This window comes from Somniosus microcephalus, chromosome 22 (assembly GCF_052327205.1).
Source record: "Somniosus microcephalus isolate GS21.2 chromosome 22, FLI_Smic_1.0, whole genome shotgun sequence".
NCBI lineage: Eukaryota > Metazoa > Chordata > Chondrichthyes > Squaliformes > Somniosidae > Somniosus > Somniosus microcephalus.
In genome coordinates, this window is record NC_141008.1 from 60,480,650 (window position 1) to 60,503,206 (window position 22,557).

Consider the following 22,557-nt stretch of genomic DNA (forward strand, 5'->3'; position numbering starts at 1 on the left):
TTAGATAGATTTTTGGACTCTAGGGGAATCAAGGGGATCGGGCGGGAAAGTGGAGTTGAGGTCGATGATCAGCCATGATCTTATTGAATGGCGGAGCAGGCTTGAGGGGCCATATGGCCTACTCCTGGCTCTTATTTCTTATGTTCTTAGAACGGGCAAGTGAAAAAGTGTGAGAGACTGAATGACATAATTAATGATGGAAACCTTGTGCCGGTTTCTAATTGATAAATACCTGTGTTTTTTTTTACCTGTCTCTGAGTTTGTGTTACAGACAGCAGTACAACAGCCAGTGTTGAGCCAGTACATAAATCAGACCCATTCCTTTTCTATTTTTCAAATCCATTGATTCAGGCATCTGAAAACCTCACTGAACTGTTGCTTTTAATTCTGTGTTTCTTTTACTCACGTCAATTGAATCTGCGGCATAATAGCTATCAGATTATATTGTTTGCAGATGTTGTTTCCTCATAAATATTTATAGACAAGATGGTTAGAAATAAAAAAAAATAGAGAACTTTTCAGCATTCATAGAATTCCCAGCCCGGCCATGTTTATTAATGTATTCTACAAAATTGACCTTCTAGTGCTAGGGGACATTTATTTTCTCCTCCACAAAGACCAGGGAGGAGGTACACAATTTCAGATTTTAAAAAATGAATAACCACAAATTTAAAGTAAAGCTGGGAGATTACAGAAATACAGAGTAGGTCAGTCATTGTCTGAAGGAGGCCAATGTTCTATTTTTAAACTCGTGTATATAATCTCATATAATCCCTCTCTCTGCAACCTCCTCCAGCCCTACAATCCTCCAAGATCTCTGCGCTCCTCCAATTCTGGCCTCTTGCGCATCCCCGATTTTCATCGCCCCACCATTGGTGGCCGTACCTTCAGCTGCCTAGTCCCTATGCTCTGGAATTCCCTCCCTAAACCTCTCTGCCTCTTCACCTCTCTTTCCTCCTTTAAGGCGCTCCTTAAAAACTCCCTCTTTGACCAAGCTTTTGGTCACCAGTCCTAATACAGGAAACTCTCTTTTTACCGGCAACTAAATAGCCGGAAATCTCTCTTAACCGGCAAAATTCAGGAGTAGGTTCAGGTAAGTTTTACTTCATATTAGTGGCCGTGTAACCGGGGTTCCTGGATCTGTGGCCGTGTAACCGGGGTTCCTGCACCTGTTGCCATGCAACAGGGACGCCTGGATCTGTGGCCGTGTACGGGGCTCTCGTACCTTGGTAAGTATACCTCTATGTAATTCGGACTTTTTGATCAACCGGCAGCACGCCGGTCCCGTCGGTGCCAGATAAAAAAGAGTTTCCTGTATCTCCTTTTGTGGCTCGGTGTCAAATTTTATTTGATAACGCTCTTGTGAAGCGCCTTGGGGTGTTTTACTCTGTTAAAGGTGTTATATAAATGAAAGTTGTTGTTGTTCATTATATGCTCGTTAAGGTTCATGTGGGTGTATGTTTGAAAGCATCAAAATCAAAAGAGAAAGGTAGTATTCATCAATTATTAGTAAATAACCTTCCTCCACCTCAACAAAAAACAACATTGTGATATCTTATCAATAGAAAACAGCTTGTAGCTAGGGCTACAATGTTAAACCAATTAAATAATACCATCAGATACAAACTTCAAAGATCTGTCCTATATTGACATAAGAGAACTTGCTCAGTTTACACCTAACAGCTGTCGTCCCCTCATTGGCAAGTTGGGGAAAATGCCAAATAAATAATCCCCGAGCAACCAATGAACAGGAGGTCTAAATTAGCCTATTAAAATAGTCCCTGTGTTCACCGCCATGGCAACAATAATAAAGCTCATTATTGTACAGGCCATGTCACCTTGCTGCAAGGTAAGTCCATTTTTGGATCTATTCGAAGCTAAAACTTTTATTATTTACCCAGAAAACATAACTAACACCTGCTCCTGTATAACATATAAATGGTATTTACCGGTTCCCCAATGCGTATCCTATATTTGCCTGGGCGGCCATGTTGTGTGGCGGGTTGGCGTATAATTAGGAGTGGTATGACAAGTGCCCATGGTTACTGATCTCCCACACTTCAATTGGAGATCCGTTCAGTAGCACATTCTGGGAGAGAGGGAGCATTGGAGGGCTAGCACATGCACGCGCAAGCACACTTTTTAGCACCGGATTCAAGAGTGGCGGTCCCAGAGGTAATGTAATAAGAACTGCATTTATATAGTACCTTCTCACAAGTAAAAGCTTCAAAGCACTTCACACCATGAATTACTTGTTGGGGTGCAGTGACTTATTTCGACAAACATAGCAGGCACCTTGTTCCAGTGATACGCCACAAACAGCAGTGAGATAAATTGACAGCTAACCTGTTTTTTAGTGGTATTGACTGAGGAGAGTAATGCTAGCCAGGAGAGCTCGCTACTCTTCTTTGAATTGTACAATGGGATCATGAGCACTTGCCCATAGATTCAGTCGCAGGGGAGGGGAGGTGGGGGGAGTGAAGAAGACATATTCTCTCCCCCCACACCCCCTCCCCCCAGCATGGGTTATGTCCTGCTCTCCTCTGCTCCAAATCCTGGCTTTGTCCCGATGTGTTCCCCAATTCTTTGTATGGGGTTGTGTCTTTCCACCCATCTGTACCACCAGAACAGGTAAAACAGCTCAAAATCTGACAGTTTGTTGTTACCACACTGGCGTGTCAAACTAGATTATGATCCTGCACCCACAACCTTCAGACTCAAAGGTGACCGTGTTACCAACTGGAGGGGGGTAGATCTTGCCTTTGTACGATGGTGTAAAATGGGTGACAGCGAGTCAGCCGCCCATTTATATCTCTCCCGATTTTTATTTCCATTGAAGTCATGGCTTGAACCCACAAGCTTTTGACTCGGAGGTGAGAATGGGGGTAGAGCGGGAAAGTGGAGTTGATGTAGAAGTTCAGCCGTGATCTTATTGAATGGCACAGCAGGCTCGAGGGGCTGTATGGCCCACTCCTGTTCCTATTTCTTATGTTCTTAATGATACCAACTGAACCAAACTGAAAGGTTTAATGCAATTGAGCGTGTGAGTGTGTATATTTTTTATATATATATATATATATATACACACATACATACATACATAAGAATGAAAAGAATGAATACTTAATCCAGGATATTTTAGACAAAGTTATTTACATGACTGACAGATTGGCTCAGTTGCTGGACTCAGTCGTGAGGGAGTGTTGCATTGTCAGAAATACTACCCTTCACATGAGATGTTAACCCGAAGCTCCACCTGCCTGTTCTAGTGGCTCAGTGAATGTTAAATATCCCATGGCACTATTTGAGGAAGAGCAGGGAGTCAGTCATGCTGGCCAACATTCCACCCTCGACTAACACCATCAAAAGCAGATTAATTGCTCGTCAGTTTATGGCTGTGGTTTGGCTGTGTGCAAACTGGCAGCTGTGTTTGTCTGTATAACAACAGCCAGTCGAGGTCAAAATAATTACCTGTTTGGGGCTTTGAGATGTTTCTGTGAGACGTGATGAAGTGCTGCATAAACCCAAGTCCTTTTGCCATTTAATCTAGGTAAGGACACATACTTTATGTCTAGTGCTTCCTCCCCCTCCTGGTACCGAGATGGGGAGGAGGTAAGAGGGCTGTAGACATCACCGTGACTCTGGCATTAATGAAGCGAGGTGGCCTGCGTCTGTCTTCCTATCCCATGAGAAGAGCTGCACGAAAAGCGACAATGACACAGCTGAGAGCAGACAAAACCCATCACAAGTGTAGCAAGTAGATTTGAATCTGAGACAGCTCTGAGACCACAGGACACAGCAGCCAGATACGAGGCCAGTATATCAATTATATCTTGCTGTACACCTGACGTGAGACCAGGGGGGAGAAAAAAGTGATTTTGTTTCCTTGTTCTAACAGTCCATTTAAGAGGTACGTGCTAGACGCTGGCATTTAAAAAAAAAAGCATGCAATGATTACATTGTCCTTGAGTAATTGAGAGTGACAGGGCTATCTGCATTAAGACACTTTAGAAATTCATATTCTTATATAACAAATTGGAATTGATGATGACAGCATCAACACAGAGGAGACATTTATTTGCCTTTGCCTCCATTACAATACTCATTGCACTCCAAAACTAATTCATTGTGTGAAGGGATTTGAGGCGTTTTGATGTGATAGAGTGCTATATGAATGCAAAGCGAGTTGGGGTTTTGCTGATTCATTCCATTTTATTTTATTTCTTTGGAATTGGCAAAAGAACCAGAGGCGACACGAGAAAAACATCTTTTGCGCAGCGAGTTGTTGTGATCTGGAACGTGCTGCCTGACAGGGCGGTGGAAGCAGATTCAATAGTAACTTTCAAAAGGGAGTTGGCTAAATCCTTGAAGGGGAAAAAATTGCAGGGCTGTGGGGAAAGGGCGGAGGAGTGGGACTAATTGGATCGCTCTTTCAAAGAGCCGGCACAGGCACGATGGGACGAATGGCCCCCTTCTGTACTGAATCATTCTATGAAATAAATGCAACATTGCTTTGTATAAACTTAGTGCTGGATCTCACAAGGGGACCATAAAGTCTCAAGAAAAGTAAAACAAATTCTGAAAATGTAAATAAAATAATGATCAGCTCTAGCTCTTCCGCCACCTGTAATGATCAGTAACATGTCATTCTAGAATGGTACACTAGGTGGAGCTGTATGTTTAGTAGGGGGCTACCCACAAGGCAGTAGTCAAGATGGATGCCTGTACACTAGTCCACATGGCTGAATAAATGACTAGCTCAAGCTAGCTGTTCATAATGAAAACGTCTATTAATTTATGAACATAACACCACCCACCCCCAAGTTTATGGAGAATCGCAAAGGCTTGGAGTGTCTTAAGATTGTGTTCTTCCAATGGTGCAAACAGTGAGTGCGAAGCTTGTGTGGATCTCCGTGTGTTATAACCTAAACATGATTACTTTTAAAATCTGTATCTTTCTCCCACTCAAGTACACCTTTTTTTACTTTTTGTTAGCACGGCTTAAAATCTATCATTAGTAGAATAAATAAAAAGGACCAACTTGCATTTATATAGCGCCTTTAACATAGTAAATCGTCCCAAGACGCTTCACAGGAGTATTAAAAGACAAAAAAATTGACACCGAGCCACATAAGGAGAAATTAGGTCAGGTGACCAAAAGTTTGGTCAAAGAGGTCGGTATTAAGGAGCTTCTTAAAGGAGGAGAGAACTTGCATTTATATAGCGCCTTCCACGACCTCAGGACGTCCAAAAGCAATTTACAGCCAATGAAGTACTTTTGAAGTGTAGGAAACGCGGCAGCCAATTTACGCACAGCAAGCTCCCACAAACAGCAATGTGATAATCTGTTTTAGTGATGTTGATTGAGGGCAGCACGGTGGCATAGTGGTTAGCGCTGTTGCCTCACAGCGCTAGGGACCCGGGTTCGAATTCGGCCTCGGGTGACTGTGTGGAGTTTGCACATCCTCCCCGTGTTTGCGTGGGTTTTCTCCGGGTGCTCCGGTTTCCTCCCACAGTCCAAAGATGTGCGGGTTAGGATGATTGGCCATGATAAATTGACCCTTAGTGTTAGGGGGATTAAATACATGGGGTTACGGGGATAGGGTGGGATATGTGTTGGTGTAGGGGTTACCGGGATCGGGTGGGATATGTGTCGGTGCAGGTTCGATGGGCCGAAATGGCCTCTATCTGCACTGTGGGGTTTCTGTGATTCTGTGATACCTGTTACACCCTCAGGACATTCCAATGCCCTTTACAACCAATGAATTACTTCTGAAGTGTAGGCGCTGTTGCTAATGTAGGGAAATGCACCAGCCAAGTTGTGCACATCAAGGACCCACAAACAGCAAATGAATGACTGACCGTTTAATCTATTTTTGGTAGTGGTGGTTGAGGAATAGAAGTTGGCTGGAATACCGGGAGAACTCCCCTGCGTGTCTTCAAATAGTGTTGTGGGATCTGTTACGTTCACCTAAGGGAGATAAGTTTAATGTCTCATCTAAAAGACAATGCAGCTTATCCTCAGTTGTGCACTGAAGCGCCAGCCTAGATCTTGTGCTTAAGTCCTTAGTTGAATTTTTTGGTGAGATTACACATCCTATGATAAAAGATCGGGGTTAATGTAATTTGTATTTATTAGCTCCAAATACTCCATCCTATTCACTCTCACTCCTGACATCCTTGTTGTGTTGAAGAAAAGCAAGAACTTATACAGCACGTTTCACAACCTCAGGATGTCCCAAATCATTTGACAGCCAAAGAAGTATTTTTGAAATGTAGTCAATTTGCACACAGCAAGGTTCCACAAGCAACAATGAGCTGATAAACTGTTTCTGGTAAAGTTAGCTGAGGGATCAATGTTGGGCCAGTTGAAGAGATTTATTGCATTGTCTTCCGCTGCAACCAGTTCCTTCCCAGGATCTCAAAACTGTGGAACTCCTTGAAGTCCCGGGTCTTTTCTTCCTGATGCAATTTTCAGGTCCCAGGACAGTTAGATGCTACAGATACCAATACCGTATCTGTTACGGTAGTCAAAGCCTTTCGCATTCTACCATTAAGCCAGAGTCGTAACCACCAGCATGCAACAATGAGAAAAATTGGGGTATCACGGGAGTGGGCATTTTACTGAACCCATCACCTCACCAGCTGAGACGTGTTAAAACACTGAGCCACATTTAATAAGGGTTGGCATTTTTGTGTCCTTCACAATGTTGTTAGCAATAGACAACCATGTTGCAGCGACACAATGGCCGTAGAATCGTTTGGAAATCTTCACTTCCTAGAAACAGTAAAATGTGTGGTAAGTGAATAAACATAATGGCCTGAATTTCCCGGGGCCTATGACCGCATACGCACGGCGTGTGCTGCCGTAAGTGCCCCGCAAGTTCCGGGTTTCCGTATACGGCGTGTATGCACGAAAACCCGGAACCTGTGATCTGGTCAAGCTGAAACTTGACAATCGTCTCCATCCACTGGAAATGGGCATTCGCTGGTGCAGGGTGGGGCTATTTGCCCAACTACTGCCCAGCGAATGACCACGAAACCCTTAATCCTGCTAAAGGCAGGCGTAAGGCCTTTTACAGCGTAAGGGTTTAAATAAATATTAAAATAATTTTTTTTAAATGATTTAACCATACAAAAACCTTTAAAATTAGTTCAGGTTATTTTTGGCCACTTGAAAATTGTATTTTAATTCATTCTGACCATGTGATGATTAATTTTTATTTCAGTGTTGTGAAAGTGTGTTTTTTAGGGGATTCCTATTATGCTTACGGGGGTGCCGTATGTAAATGGAATCCCCAGAGGCATAATGGGAATCCCCCCTTTGTCTTTGGTTGGGCTGACCCACGTGATCCCAGGGACGCTTGCGAACCGCCTGCGCCCCTGGGATCTGTGAGCCTTTACACGGGCCTACGCCCGCAGGCCCAGGAGCGCGAGTCTTCGAAGGTACGGAGGCACCAGGCAGGTGCAGAGTTTACTTGTGGTTCGGAACGCCTCCGACCGCAATTTCCAGCCCAGTAGGTTGGGTTGCAATCAAAGCGATGGGAGTCCAGACTATACTTGGTGGGACGTTTAGTTGATACCTCCATGGGGTTTGATGATGGATTGTATGGGCAATTGAAGGGACACAGCCTTCTTAAACATTGTGCCTCTGGGTTTGCCTGATATGATGGGGTCGATTTTCCCGAAGCTGTCGGGAAGAAGGCGGGGCTACAACTTTTGGGTTTTAGTCCCACCTACATCGACGTCCGGCCAATCCGTGCGATTTTCCCTTGATTGACCTTGTTAAGCCCGCCCAGCGGGCTCAGCAGGCCAATTAAGAGCCACCCGGCAACAGGTGATGTCACAGACTGAAATTTCATCTGTCAAGAGTTCTTGACAGATGAAATATCAGCGTTTGACAGCTGCTTGAAGCTGTCAAACACTGACAGTCTGAGTTCTACCATGAGTCATTCTGCACAGACTCAGTTAGAACTCTCAGCAGCACTCAAAGCTGAAGGCTGTCACTTTTCACAGGTCGCAGCCGTTCAGCTTTAAGTTCCGGCTGAGTGATGGGCTCCCGACGTCTACAGGAAGAAAGGCTGTGAAGGTAAGTACAGGTAAGTAAAAGTTCTTTACACACTTTAGACACACCAAACACACTTACCTTTGCACTCATGCACCCATCACTGACCTGAGCGCCAACATCGCGACCCCTCCAACTCCTTCAACCCGACGGCCCGCCTGCTCTAACCTGGCGTGGTTTGGAGCCGTCGGGAAACCCACACGAAACCCCTCAAAATAGGGATTAGGCTAAAAACTGCCTGTTAACTACCTGTTAACAGGCAGTAAATTGGCACTAATCCCTTCCCGCCTGGTTTCGGCGGGTCCCAGTGCGGGGCGGGTACCCACCGCCCCTGAAAGTTGCGTGGAGCGGGGTTTTGGGCGGGATGGTGTCGGGACCCCCGAATTCGGGATTTTCCCCCCCCCCACACGCCTGAATCCCCGCCTGACGGCGCCACGAAAATCGACCCCGATGTTTCACTGAAGGTGGACTCGATCTAAGCTTTTCTTGTTTTCCAAACATCTCAAGAGCTATTAGATCCTGGTACCCAAGAAACCTGATATATGTTAAAGGCTCCTACAAGCTTCAGGTTCAAAAGCAAATAGTCAGACCTGTGAAGTTACATAGTATTTAGAGCACAGAAACAGGCCATTCGGCCCAACTGGTCTATGCTGCCGTTTATGCTTCATTCTTGCCTTCTCTCACCCCTCTTCATCTAACCCTATCTACATATCCTATTCCTTTCTCCCACATATACTTATCTAGCTTCCTGTAAATGCATCTATGCTATTCACCTCAATCACTCCATGTGGGAGCGAGTCCCACATTCTCACCACTCTTTGGGTAAAGAAATTTCTCCTGAATTCCCTATTAGATTTATTGGTGACTATCTTATATTTAGATATCTTTTCCATCCATGTAAGATTGGAAATGGAAGACAACTGACACCATTGGTTGCATTTCCAAAGTTCTAGTAAACCCTCTTTAAAAGGTGGTCGGCTGGAATGCATATTAAAGTGAGGGATGTGCTCTGGAGTGGGTGCCGTTGTATTAAGTGTTGTGGTACTTCAGAAAGTGTTCTAGTGAAAGGCCTTGGGAGCCCGTGTATGTTATACCACAACCCTGGAGACCCCAGGTTCTGTGTATGTATGTTATCCTCTCACTCTCCTGTGCTCTCACACTGTGTTTATGCTGTAGACATAATGAGAGCTCTAATCTGAGGCTAAACATAGAGGTCCAGTACCTCTAGTGAAAAATTACCTCTCAAAACTCATTATGAATATTATGAAGATGGCTGGCAATGAGTTCACTAAGGACTGCTTCCTAATAATAGTATTCCCAGAACCAGCAGCTAATCTTGGTTTTATTGATGAACTACAGAAACGCTACTGCAAGGCTCACTGACTTAAACAGGCAATGTGACCCGGGAGTTTTATCTACATTCTGATTCCTGAAATCCATCAAAGGGGTGATTGTAGAGGAGAATCTGTAAAGGTTTATTATAGCTGCGTTTGACTTTCTAATAGATAGCCACCTATGGTTTAGTTATCTTTATTTTTCATCTCCCTCAATTCAGTTGCTGGGACCAGGCAGATTTAGTTAGGTTTGATGAAGTTGCCGTGGCAACGAGAAAGTCGAAAAGGTATTTTCCTCTTGTGTTCTTACGAGCATATGAGAAGAAGGGTGAGAAAAGACCATCAGCGGACACCATTTTCTCCTTGATAGGCCTATCAATTAAATGGTGATCTGAAAAAAACATTTGTTGCCAAAATAGTTTATGGAGATCAATAGGGTTCAGACAGCTGAGTTATTGGTAACTAAACGTTGTATTTTGCAACCTCTTGTGCCTGCCCTCATGCCAGCTTCTAAGGGAAGCGAAAAATACCTGTGGCTAATTTTAGGAAATGCTGGGGAATTCTTCCCTGACTCCAATAAGCTCCACAGGACTATGGTTGCCAATGACTCATTACTAGGTGAACTTGTCTAGGCCTACGCCCGTGATAGGTGGCGATGTCTTCCTACTCTAGGACTTGTCTAGGGCCTTCTTAAGGGTCTGAAGTGCGTCCATATTTACATCCCACTCATTAGCCTGTTCCATACCGTGACAACGATCTGAGAGAGGAAAAAACCCCTGGCACTTAACCTAGCCCTTTTCCCGTGTAGTGTACAGTGATGTCCTCTAAAAATAGAAGAGATTTGGGTACTGCCACTGTGCATTTCGAATATCTACTCCAAATCCACTACCTCCAATCCTTTTATCAGCAGACAGAAAATGTGTCATGTCGTCCCACTTGATGATTTTTGTTTCTTCCCTTGCGCTTTCTGGCCCCTTCAAGATGTAGCGCTCCAGCTCCGTGAAACACCTGGTCCTAACCAGCATCAGGACCTGCTCGTGGGCCCATCCCACCCCTACGAGGCACACCCGCTGTCAGCTCAGACTGAGTGCCCATTTATGTTGTGATGGCGTGCGACACCTCTCTGAAGAGTTCCAGGTGGCTGACAGTGGACGTGGGCAGCACTCTGAGGCTTCCTGCTGCTGGCGGGGGCCTTGTAGACAGCAGGCAACATAGTGGAAAATCATGGGTGCTTTGCCCTTGATTTTCCATCTATTGACACGGCTGGACAGAAAATCGTTTCCAAGACACCCGCTATGTTCTGATAAGCTGCCCACTGCGTGCAAAGTCCCAGCGGTGGTCCCACTGGGCTTTGGAAAATCCCGACCAAAGCTCCCGGCCCAGATTTTTCCTGTCCTTCTTGTTGGGAAGAGGTAGGAAGTCTGCAGGGATGTCGGAATAAAAGATGAAGAGCAAAGAATCCTTCTTAAAATGCTTTTTTAAGCATTAAAAAGAAATGATTTTGCTACAAGCAACACTAGTTTTCCATTGCATGAGAAGAGTGTCCAGACAGATGGCTGAGCCAAGCCCGGCGAGTGCAACTAATTTCAACTGAACTGATTGCAGTATCTGCTGCTGCAGTCAATAAATCAATCTCGTTCTGTTCTTATACCATTTGTCTTACTTCTGACGTCCCTGGGAATAAAAAAGGTGTGAGTCTCCAATAGAAATCTCAATTTGCAGGTCTAACAACTCCAGGAAACTGTGAAATTGGTGGGATTTGGATGGGAAGACAAGTGATTTGGGTGTCATGCTGTAATCATGCCTGAGTGATTAACAAACAGCGATCTCTGTGCAGCGTGCAGCTGATGCCTCCTTAGTCTCATTATCTTATCTCCTTGCAAGGTACATATATAACCTGAACTCCCATCCTGCATCATTGCATTCCCCTTTAACTCTTTGTTGTGGTTTACTATAGCACGCAACTCAATAAGAAGAAGAATAGAACGAAAGACTTGCATTTATATAGTGCCTTTCCCGACCTCAGAACGTCCCAAAGTGCTTTACAGCCAATGAAGTACTTTTTTGAAGTGGAGTCACTGTTTGTAATATAGGAAACACGGCAACCAATTTGCGCACAGCAAGCTCCCACAATCAGCAACGTGATAATGACCAGATCATCTGTTTTTTGTGATGGTGATTGAGGGATAAATATTGGTCAGGACACCGGGACTAACTCCCCTGTTCTTCTTCGAAATAGTGCCATGGGATCTTTTATGTCCACCTGAGAGAGCAGACGGGGCCTCGGTTTTACGGCTCATCTGAAAGCCAGCACCTCCGACAGTGCAGCACTCCCTCAGCACTGCACTGGAGTGTCCGGATAGACTTTTGTGTTCCTGTACCACAGGCTAGGTCAGTTAGGAATAACCAGATCAGACATTTCAATGTGTGGCTTCACAGATGGTGTAAAAGGGCTGGTTTCAGATTTCTAGAGCTTTGGGAAATGTTCAGGTAGGGGAAGCCCTTCAGGTGATTCACTTAACATGTCTTGCAGAAAATGTAAATAGATAATGGGAAGGATTCAACTTCGTAAGGTGGGAAGAGAAGCTTAGTATACATTTAGTAATGGAAGAAAGCAATCTTAAATAGTAAGCCAGTATCCATCTTTAGTGCTCCTACAACCCAATCATCCTCCACTGGACCTATCGTTAGTCCATGCACACCCATATAGCCCAGCAGCTTCCCCAGGTTCCACGCCAGTGCGCCACGCTCCCATCCCTACTGAGTCTTCAACCCCCCCCCCCTCATGACTGACCCAGGTGCTTCCCTCAGTTCTCCCAGACCTTCAATCTCCTGAATCTTCCATTCGCCAGGCCCTTCTTTAAGTGTTCCCGCCCCTGAATATTCCCAGCCACCAGCCACCTCCCTCTGCAATGCCCCCAGTCCTCCAATGCTCCAGTTTCCCCTAGAATGCTGCCAGAACGCAGTCACCTCAAAGTCCTTACAGGCTTGCCAAATTCCAGTGCTAGAACACCCCATTCTCCATAATTACACTACTTGTTTGCAACCTGAATTGAGTCTGACAAGACAATTGATGAGTCAAAAATTTCTTATGGAGAAGATCTGGGCTTTTTTCTGTAGAAAGGAGGGGTGACCTAATAGAGGTCTCTAAAATTATGAAGGGGTTTGATGGTGTAGACAAAGAGAAGATGTTTCCACTTGTGGAGGAGTCCAAAACTAGGGGTGATAAATATAAGACAGTCACCAATAAATCCAGTTGGGAAACCAGGAGAAACATCTCAGTGGTCAGAATGTGGAACTCGCTACCACATGGAGTAGTTGAGGCAAATAGCATAGATGCATTTCAGGGGAAGCTAGATAAGCACATGCGGGAGAAAGGAATAGAAGGATATGTTGATAGAGTGAGATTAAGTAGGGTGGGAGAAGGCTCGTGTGGAGCATAAACACCGGCATAGACCAGTTGGGCCAAATGGTCTGTTTCTGTGCTGTAAATTCTATGTAATGCTGCTGTAACAGCTCAGTCAGTCAGCAACACAAATGTGCCTTTTGAAAGCCAATTAGAGAAAAGGTTGAGAATCTTGTCGTGCCAGCAAGATCTTGTCAAGAATGTGTGTTGTAGGCATTAAGTAATTTCTTTGTCAAAGAACTAAACGTTGAGATTTTTCACTTGACTACACTTAACATTTTTTTAATTCATTCATGGGATGTGGGCGTCACTGGCAAGGCCAGCGTTTATTGCCCATCCCCAATTGCCCTTGAGAAGGTGGTGATGTGCTGGCTTCTTGAACTGCTGCAGTCCGTGTGGTGAAGGCACTCCCGCAGTGCTGTTAGGGAGGGAGTTCCAGGATTTTGACCCAGCGACGATGAAGAATCGGCGATATATTTCTAAGTCAGGATGGTGTGTGACTTGGAGGGGAACTTGGAGGTGGTGGTGTTCCCATGCGCCTGCTGCCCTTGTTCTTCTAGGTGGTAGAGGTCGCGGGTATGGGGAGGTGCTTCTGAAGAAGCCTTGGCAAGTTGCTGCAGTGCATCTTGTAGATGGTACACTGCAACCACGGTGCGCCAGTGGTGGAGGGAGTGAATGTTTAAGGTGGTAGATGGGGTGCCAATCAAGCGAACTGCTTTGCCCTGGATGGTGTCGAGCTTCTTGTTGGAGCTGCACTCATCCAGGCAAGTGGAGAGTATTCCATCACACTCCTTACTTGTGCCTTGTAGATGGTGGAAAGGCTTTGGGGAGTCAGGAGGTGAGTCACTCACCGCAGAATACCCAGCCTCTGACCTGCTCTTATAGCCACAGTATTTATGTGGCTGGTCCAGTTAAGTTTCTGGTCAATGGTGACCCCCAGGACATTGATTGAGGGGGATTCGGTGATGGTAATCTTATTTACTGTCAAGGGGAGGTGGTTAGACTCTTGCTTGTTAGAGATAGTCATTGCCTGGCGCTTGTGTGGCGCGAATGTTACCTGCCACTTATCAGCCCAAGCCTGAATGTCGTCCAGGTCTTGCTGCATGCGAGCACGGACTGCTTCATTATCTGAGGAGTTGTGAATCTAACTGAACACTGTGCAATCATCAGCGAACATCCCCACTTCTGACCTTATGATGGAAAAAGGTAATTGATAAAGCAGTTGAAGATGGTTGGAACCCCTGCAACAATGTCCTGGGACTGAGATAATTGGCCTCCAGCCACCACAACCATATTCTTTTGTGCTAGGTATGACTCCAGCCAGTGAAGAGATTTCCTCCTGATTCCCATTGACTTCAGTTTTACTAGGGCTCCTTGATGCCACATTCAGTCAAATGCTGCCTTGATGTCAAGGACAGTCACTCTCACCTCACCTCTGGAATTCAGCTCCTTTGCCCATGTTTGGACCAAGGCTGTAATGAGGTCGGGAGCCGAGTGGTCTTGGCGGGATCCAAACTGGGCATCAGTGAGCAGGTTATTGGTGAGTAAATGCCGCTTGATAGCACTGTCGCCGACACCTTCCAGCACTTTGCTGATGATTGAGAGTAGACTGATGGGGCGGTAATTGGCCGGGTTGGATTTGTCCTGCTTTTTGTGGACTGGACATACCTGGGCAGTTTTCCACATTGTCGGATAGATGCCAGTGTTGTAGCTGTACTGGAACAGCTTGGCTAGAGGCGCAGCTAGTTCTGGAGCACAAGTCCTCAGCACGTCATGCCATTATTAGTGCTTGGGGTTACATATCATGGGGTTGGGGTTACATATCATGTCATGTGCAAACACATACGAACCAATGCAGAGCATTTGGACCCTGACGTGAATTTAACCCTGGGGTGCACGACTCTCGCTGAGCACCGGAAAGCGCCCGGGAAAGTTAGCGGAGGATGGATCCAGGGCCAGAAGAGGCCCAGCAGGGGAAGTTTTTTAAATTTATTATTCGTTTCCTTATGGGCCAGGAGGAGCAGGACGCCTTACCTCAGCGCTGGGGCCCGTCCCCTTCGATCCCAGGCAGCGGCCACCAGCCGCCCAAAATTCCAAAATTTAAATGGGGCCCGGGAGTTAAAAAGGCCGTGTGAGCCCATCGCTCACTTCACCCCTCCCCATACGGCCAAGTGAGCCCATTACACCATTCACCCCTCCCCTGTGCGATCCCACCGCTCACTTCACGCCCCCTGCCCCCCCACCTTCCCCCGTATGGCCAAGTGATTCCATCGCTCAATTCACCCCCCTACCCCCGCGCAGTCGAGTGAGCCTGTCGCTCACTTCAACCCGCCCCCTCCCCTCGTGTGGACGTGCTCACTTAAACTCTCACCCGCCACACTCACCCACCCCAGCTAATATTGGGGCTTAGGTGTTTCCACACAGTGAGGAAGCGAATATCTCGCACCTCCTTCCGTAGGACTGGGAGTTGGCTTCTCTTCAGTCCAGGGTAAAATGCACGCCGTGGGAAGATCCAAGGGCTGGAAATTCCTCCTCTGATGAAAAATTCAAGCGTGTCTGTTTTTCTTCATGATTAACAAGTCACTAATAAAATCTCCGTTCTCAGAAATGACACACTTCGAGATTAAGTGTTCCTGTGACTTCATTAGCAGGTTGTTAGTCACAGACAGCGAACCAGCATTCTCCTGCTTTTCATTACAAAGGGGAACTTTGGACTCTAGTGAGGGAAATGGGATGAAAGCAAAAATAAACAGCGTACAATATTTTTAGTTGGAGATTGAAACAAATGGGAGGAAATGGTCAATTTAAATAAAAACACAAACAGATTTTGCATTTGTCTAGTTCGCATTTCCATGGATTTAGCCACACTTTAAACTGTGGTAAAAGGATCTGTGTCACACAATTTCCCGACAGCAGATGTATTTCCAAGACTTGTCCTGCCCGAGCGCTTAGTAGCTCTACTGGCCCACGCCTTCCCCCATCCGAATCCACCTCCTGCGGAGCAGAAAGAACTCCAAACTCCCCCTTTTTAACAACGAGCCACTTCCTCCGACCTCTGCCCTCTGCCCTTTCCACCTCCACCTCGGACACCAAGAAGATCATAAACTGCTTCTTTGTGTCCCAAATGAAGGCCGTCTGCCCTGCTGCCTCTGGGCCATTTCCCTTTCCATCCCAAGGCTGCGGAAAGCGTCAATTAATGCGAGTTCGTTCTATCTGTGCTGTGTATAAACATACTGAAAATTAAATGTAGGGTGACTAAATAATATGTTATTTCTTCCAAATAAGAGAATAACTCCACAGTCTATATTGAAAATAAGAAGTAGACAGGGGAGGTACCAATTACTGTAATGTGATTGGCTGGTGCCATGGTTACACTTTATAATAATGATCGCAAAGGTTAGATTTGAATGCAACATTCTGTCTCTATTGATTTGACATCTCGAACACATTTCATTCACTATCTTTCCCCACTAGGTTTCATTTGTGTATGTGTGGGGTATGACTGTAATCCATCATAATTACAGCCGTAAATCCACATGCAGATGGATAGGGTCACCAGGTCAGGCTGAAAGTTAGCTCGGCATGCTTATCCTTGCTCAGTCAATGTTTGTCGTCCGGTTTTCATCTTGCTGAGAAGTGGGGATCTCTTCCCAAATCTTCATTTGTGAAAGCTTCGATCACTCCAATCTGAGGTGTGGATTCAGGGGGACCCTTTGCAGATACCAACCAATGCAGGGCAGCAATGACCAAAGCCAATAGGATGTTGGACTAGATATTCAAAAACAGTAGACTATGTCAGAGGAGGTAATGAGCAAACTTCATAGTGCTCTGGTCAGACTGCACCTTGAATATTATGTCCAGTGTTGGTAGCCAAGAAACAAGAGAGAGATCTTCAAGGGCTGGAGGCAACACAGAGAACACTCACAAGACTGATCCCCCCTGTGTCAAGGGTCTGAGTTATGAGGACAGACTGGAGAAATTTGGGATTTTCAGCCTAAAAAGGAGGCATCTGAAAGGCGAACTTAGAGGTATATAAAAGGTAATTAAAGGTATCGAAAAATTTAACCCAGAATAAATATTCAAATATTGGGGCCCAATGATGTGAATTTAACGCCAGGCCGCACGACTCTCACTGAAGAACGGAAAGCGCCCAGGAAAGTTAGAGGATCGATCCAGGGCAAGAGAAGTTTTAAAAACTTGTCATTGGTTTCCTTGTGGGCCAGGAGGAGCAGGATGACCTCCCTCAGTGCTGGGGCCCATCCCCTTCTTGGGGCCTCCCCTCTCCTCACGCCATGCCACAGAAACAAATATTTGCAGTTTGTAAAGGGAGAAGGTTTGCTCTAATAAAAAGGCTTGTGGCATATATCATCATGTGGTTCTGAAGGTACAGAATAGGCCGTACAATCCACAATCTTGCAGAAATATAGGTGTACTTTTACATGTCTGCGCTGCCTATCCAACAGCAGCCAAAGGGAAAGGGCCTTTGGACCTAACCGAATGTTAAATTACCCTCTATATGGCCAATTTTCCTGCTCACACCCTTCTACCTCAGCGCTGCACAGGAGCAGCACATCTGATGTATCCATCCAGGCTCAGGAGCGCCAGAATTTCCTGCGGCCATTAATGCGGCCCAGGACACCCTGCAGGCCCAGTCCCTGCCACTGGAAGACCGGTAGGAAAATAGAGCACGGCTACAAGACTGAGAGGCCACTTTTCTGACTGCCAGCTTTGGGGGCCCCCTGGCTGCTTCTGGATTAGCAGTCAGAGGGCCGAAGGCCTGAAGACCCGCTTGGTAAGTATTAATAACACCTAAAACAGGCACTAGGCACCCAAAATTAGTCAGCAATGAGCAGGGTAGACTCCTGGTCATCGGACCTTTCCCAATGGACCTTTTACTTCCAGCACAGTAGGCCAAATCCTCCACCTCAGGTAGTTTTGTGCTCATTAAGAGGCAGCAGAGTCGTTCTCATTATCATTTCAGAGTTGCCACAGTAGCCGGGACAACTGGTGGCAGCAGAACATAGGAAATAGGACCAGAAGTAGGCCATTCAGCCTTTCGAGCCTGCTCCGCCATTCAATGAGATGTAATATAACGAGGATATAAAGTTTATTTGAGTTGAGAAATATACTATGACCCGCCCTTGTTGACAGATGTTAAATATATCCCGTCAGGAGACAGACACAACTCCGCTTGTGAGCCATCTGGTCAACCTCATTCAGGGCTGGACAGGTCAGAATCCCTGCTATGTCATAGAATCATAAAGTTACAGCACGGAAGGAGGCCATTTCAGCCCATTGTGTCCGCACCGGCCAACAAAGAGCTATCCAGCCTAATCCCACTTCCCAGCTCTTGGTCCGTAGCCCTGCAGGTTAGAGCATCCCAAGTGCACATCCAAGTACTTTTTAAATGTGGTTAGGGTTCCTGCCTCTACCACCCTTTAAGGCAGTGAGTTCCAGACCCCCACAACCCTCTGGGTGAAGAAATTTCCCCTCAAATCCCCTCTAATTACTTCCACCAATTACTTTAAATCTGTGCCCCCTGGTTTTTGACCCCTCTGCTAAGGGAAATAGGTCCTTTCTATCCACTTTATCTAGGCCCCTCAATTTTATACACCTCAATAAGGTCTCCCCTCCACTTCCTCTGTTCCAAGGAAAACAGACCCAGCCTATCCAGTCTTTCCTCATAGCTAAGATTCTCTACTCCCGGCACCATCCTTGTAAATCTCCTCTGTACCCTCTCTAGTGCAATCACATCTTTCCTGTAATGTGGTGACCAGAACTGCACGCAGTACTCTAGCTGAGGCCTAACTAGTGTTTTATACCGTTGAAGCATAACCCCGCTGCTCTTGTATTCTATGCCAAGGCTAATAAAGACAAGCATTCCGTATGCCTTCTTAACCACCTTATCTACCTGGCCTGATACCTTCAGGGATCTGTGGACATGCACTCCAAGGTCCCTTTGTTCCTCTACACTACTCAGTGTCCTACCATTTAATGTGTATTCCCTTTTGTAGTGTATGTACTTTGCAGAAGGAACTATATTCTGCAGCCCCTGTATACTGCAGTACCAGTAGTGACCACCCCTGTATATAAGCCTGTGTAGTAACTTTGCATAGTTAGTTCCAGTTTGTCTCCACTCAGTAAAGACCTGTTATAACCAACTCCTGCAGTCCGTGTCTCAATTACACACGGACATAATACTGGCGACGAGCAGATCCGAACTTACCTACAGTCTGCACCACCTCATGGGGATCCATCCCTGAAGCGAAGTTGTCAGAGGCCGAGGCCAGAAGAAAGAAAAAAAAACGATCAGAAGAAACGGGCGTCGACCGTGGGGCAACCGCCTTTGATTCATCGGAGTGAAAGATTTGCAGGAGAGGCTGTTGAAAGCGGGGCTTGGTTATCCTGTCGATGGTGTTCCAGCTAATCGGGCTGGTGGCAAGTAGTACACTGATCCTTCCTGGGCTGTGGCGGGCTAGAGCTCGATCGGATGGCTTTTCAACAGGGCCGAGCAGCGTTGTCGGGAAGGAGAGAGAAAGAGAGAGAGAGAGGGTGGAGCACACAGGGCGCGGCCGGTGCTACGAAGCCGGGCAGCGTACAGACCCGAGAAGAGGGAGGAAAGTGTCCCGACGATGGGGAAATAAAAGAAATTAGAAGCGCAGAAAGCCGCGAGGAGCTGCCGTTTGCCACGGGAACCGCGGAGAGGGCATTAGCAGCAGTGCGGGGGGAAGTGCGCGAAGACCATAGGGCGTCGCCATCAAGGCATAAAATGCCAGCAACAGCGCTAGCAGCAGCGGAGAAGACGGAAAGAGCGGGAGGCGCCATTTTGTTAAATCGGGGAAGAAGGCAAAGCGCGGGAGGCGCCATCTTAGATTTCCAAGATGCCGAAGACTGGCAATATCACTGTCTTCGATAATGCAATAGAAGACTGGACCACGTATGTGGAAAGAGTCAAAATATCTTGCGAGGCAAACGAAGTAGCCGATGAGAAAAAGGCATCGGTACTACTAAACTTAATGGGCGCAAGAACGTACGGCCTATTGCGGAACCTGATTACTCCAGCCAAACCGATGGTGAAGAGTTTTAACGAAATTGTTGATATCCTACAGGAACACCTAAATCCTACACCGCTGCTGATAGCAGAAAGATTTAAATTCCACAGGAGAAATCAGCATAAAGATGAGAGCAATGCTGATTACCTTACGGAACTATGCAAGCTATCAAAGCACTGCCAGTTTGGAGCAGGACTGGCAGATACCCTACGGGACAAATTTGTCTGTGGACTCCTGAGTGAAGGAACCCAGAAGAGGTTACTCTCAGAGAAAGAGCTGATGCTAGATAAGGCTTTCAGCGTGGCAGTATCGTACGAAGCAGCAGCAAGGGGAGCTGCGGAAATACAGCAAAAGCCACAGGAATACAGCACCCACGAAATGACACAGGGATTTGAAAAATGTTATCGCTGCGGCAGAACAACCCATGACCAGAAGGACTGCTGGTCCAAGGACAAAATATGCAGGCAATGCGGAAAGATGGGACACATTGCACGAGTTTGCAGGTCTGGGAAGAAGACTAACGACAACAAAAAGGCTACTAAGGAACAGTACAGGAAAGTACAAAAGATGACGGACAGTAGTTCCGAAGACCAGATGAGCGATAGTGAATCCGGGAACAAGAGACTAAGCTGTCTCAAACTTCACAACGTAATCGCAAAAGAGGATCACCGAACCATTTGGGTCACCCTCACGATAGCAGGGTCCCAAGTCAAAATGGAATTGGATACAGGATCAGCCCTGACCGTCATGAATCGACGAGACTACGAGCGGCTATTCTCACACATACCCTTGAAAGAGACATCCATTGTCTTGAAGACGTATACGGGGCAAAAAGTATACCCCAGAGGAAAAATAAGGGTGCCTGTCGAATACAACGGCAAGGAAATACAGAAATTGTATCTGTACATACTGCAGGATGGTGGACCACCGTTATTGGGACGTGAATGGATCAGAAAGATAAGTTTAGACTGGCACTCCATTCAGGCACTGACGGTGGCTGGTAAAAAGGATGACGACGTCACACCTGGACGATTGTCAAAAATCTTAGCTAACGCCAAAGAGGTATTTCAACAAGAACTGGGAACTCTTAAAGGCGTAACCGCCTCGATAAAAATAGAAGAGAATGCAATTCCCAAGTTTTTCAAAGCAAGACCGGTACCATAAGCAATTCGCCCAGCCGTCGAGGCAGAGCTGGAGAATGCAGGCGTGTTATCTAAGGTAGACTGGAGCGAGTGGGCGACACCCATCGTTCCTGTCATGAAGAAAACATTAAACAATAAGTCTGAGGAGCCAAGGAAGGTTCGCATCTGTGGGGACTTCAAGGTGACGGTGAACCCAGTCCTTCACACAGTACAATATCCTCTCCCGAGGATAGAAGATATTTTCGCCTCACTATCTGGAGGGAAGCGTTTTACAAAAATTGACCTAGCACAAGCATATTTGCAGATGGAGGTTGAAGAATCCTCCAGGAAGTATCTCACGATAAACACTCACAAAGGTCTTTACTAGTATAATCAACTGGTATTCGGAGTAGCATCAGCTCCGGCGATATGGCAAAGAGCGATGGAACAAGTCCTGCAAGGGATTCCGGGGACTCAGTGTTACTTGGACGACATCCTAGTGACAGGTGAAGATGACAGTGAACACCTTGCCAACCTAGAGCAGGTGCTCACTAGACTAAGAAAACATGGGCTACGAGCCAACCGCCCCAAGTGCGAGTTTTTTAAGAAACAGATATCGTATTGTGGCCACGTGATTGATGAAGAGGGGTTACATAAGTCACCTGACAAAATTGAAGCGGTAGTTAAGGCTCCAGCGCCTGAAAATGTGTCGCAACTGAGGTCATTCCTCGGATTGGTGAATTACTACCATAAGTTTTTGCCGAATTTGTCCACAATTCTGCACCCACTGAACGCCCTACTACAAACTGGAGTAGCATGGAAATGGAGCGATGAATGTAAGCGGGCCTTTCAGAAGAGTAAAGACCTAATTACTTCAAGAGAAGTATTGGCTCACTACAACCCATCACTACCGATAAGACTGGCGTGTGATGCGTCTCCCTACGGCATTGGAGCGGTACTGTCACATAAATTCCTTGATGGTTCAGAGAGGCCGATAGCTTTTGCGTCACGCTCGTTAACTTCAGCCGAGCGTAACTACGCCCAGATTGACAGAGAGGCCCTCAGCCTGGTGTGGGGGGTGAAGAAGTTCAATCACTACCTGCACGGTCAGAAATTTACTCTACTAACTGATCATCAACCTCTTGTCTCCATTTTCAACCCTCAGAAGGGTGTCCCGATAATGACAGCACAACGGCTACAGAGGTGGTCCCTTTTCCTAGGGGCACACCAATATGACATCGAGTACAAAGGAACTAAACAGCATGGGAATGCTGATGGATTATCGCGCCTACCGTTGCCGATGGTGGAAGAAGCACCTGCAGTGGATCCAGTGGAGATATTCCACTCGACCATAATCGAATGTCTACCTGTGACGAATGCAAACATAGAAAAGGAAACATGAAATGACCTGACAACCTCCTGGGTCTATGATTTAACGGTGAAGGGATGGCCAGCACATGGCGAACCATTGTTGCCAGCATTCTCGCCGAGAAGAGAACAGCTGTCAGTGTGCAGAGGAACCTTGATGTGTGGATCCAGAGTAGTAATTCCACCCAAATTGAAGGATAGAGTGCTCAAT

At 46.3% G+C, this 22,557-nt stretch overlaps 1 protein-coding gene across 8 annotated transcripts in view; it reads left to right on the forward strand.

Annotated features, from left to right (window-relative positions):
* rap1gap2a (RAP1 GTPase activating protein 2a) overlaps positions 1-22,557 on the forward strand; it is a 383,517-nt gene that overhangs the window by 196,826 nt on the left and 164,134 nt on the right. Inside the window, exon 1 of one of the 8 annotated variants that reach the window (XM_085964884.1) lies at positions 3,458-3,550. The exons of 6 other annotated variants lie outside the window; for them this stretch is intronic. The gene's annotated coding sequence lies outside the window, so the exon portion shown is untranslated. One more of the 8 variants, XM_085964883.1, reaches the window with a different exon arrangement.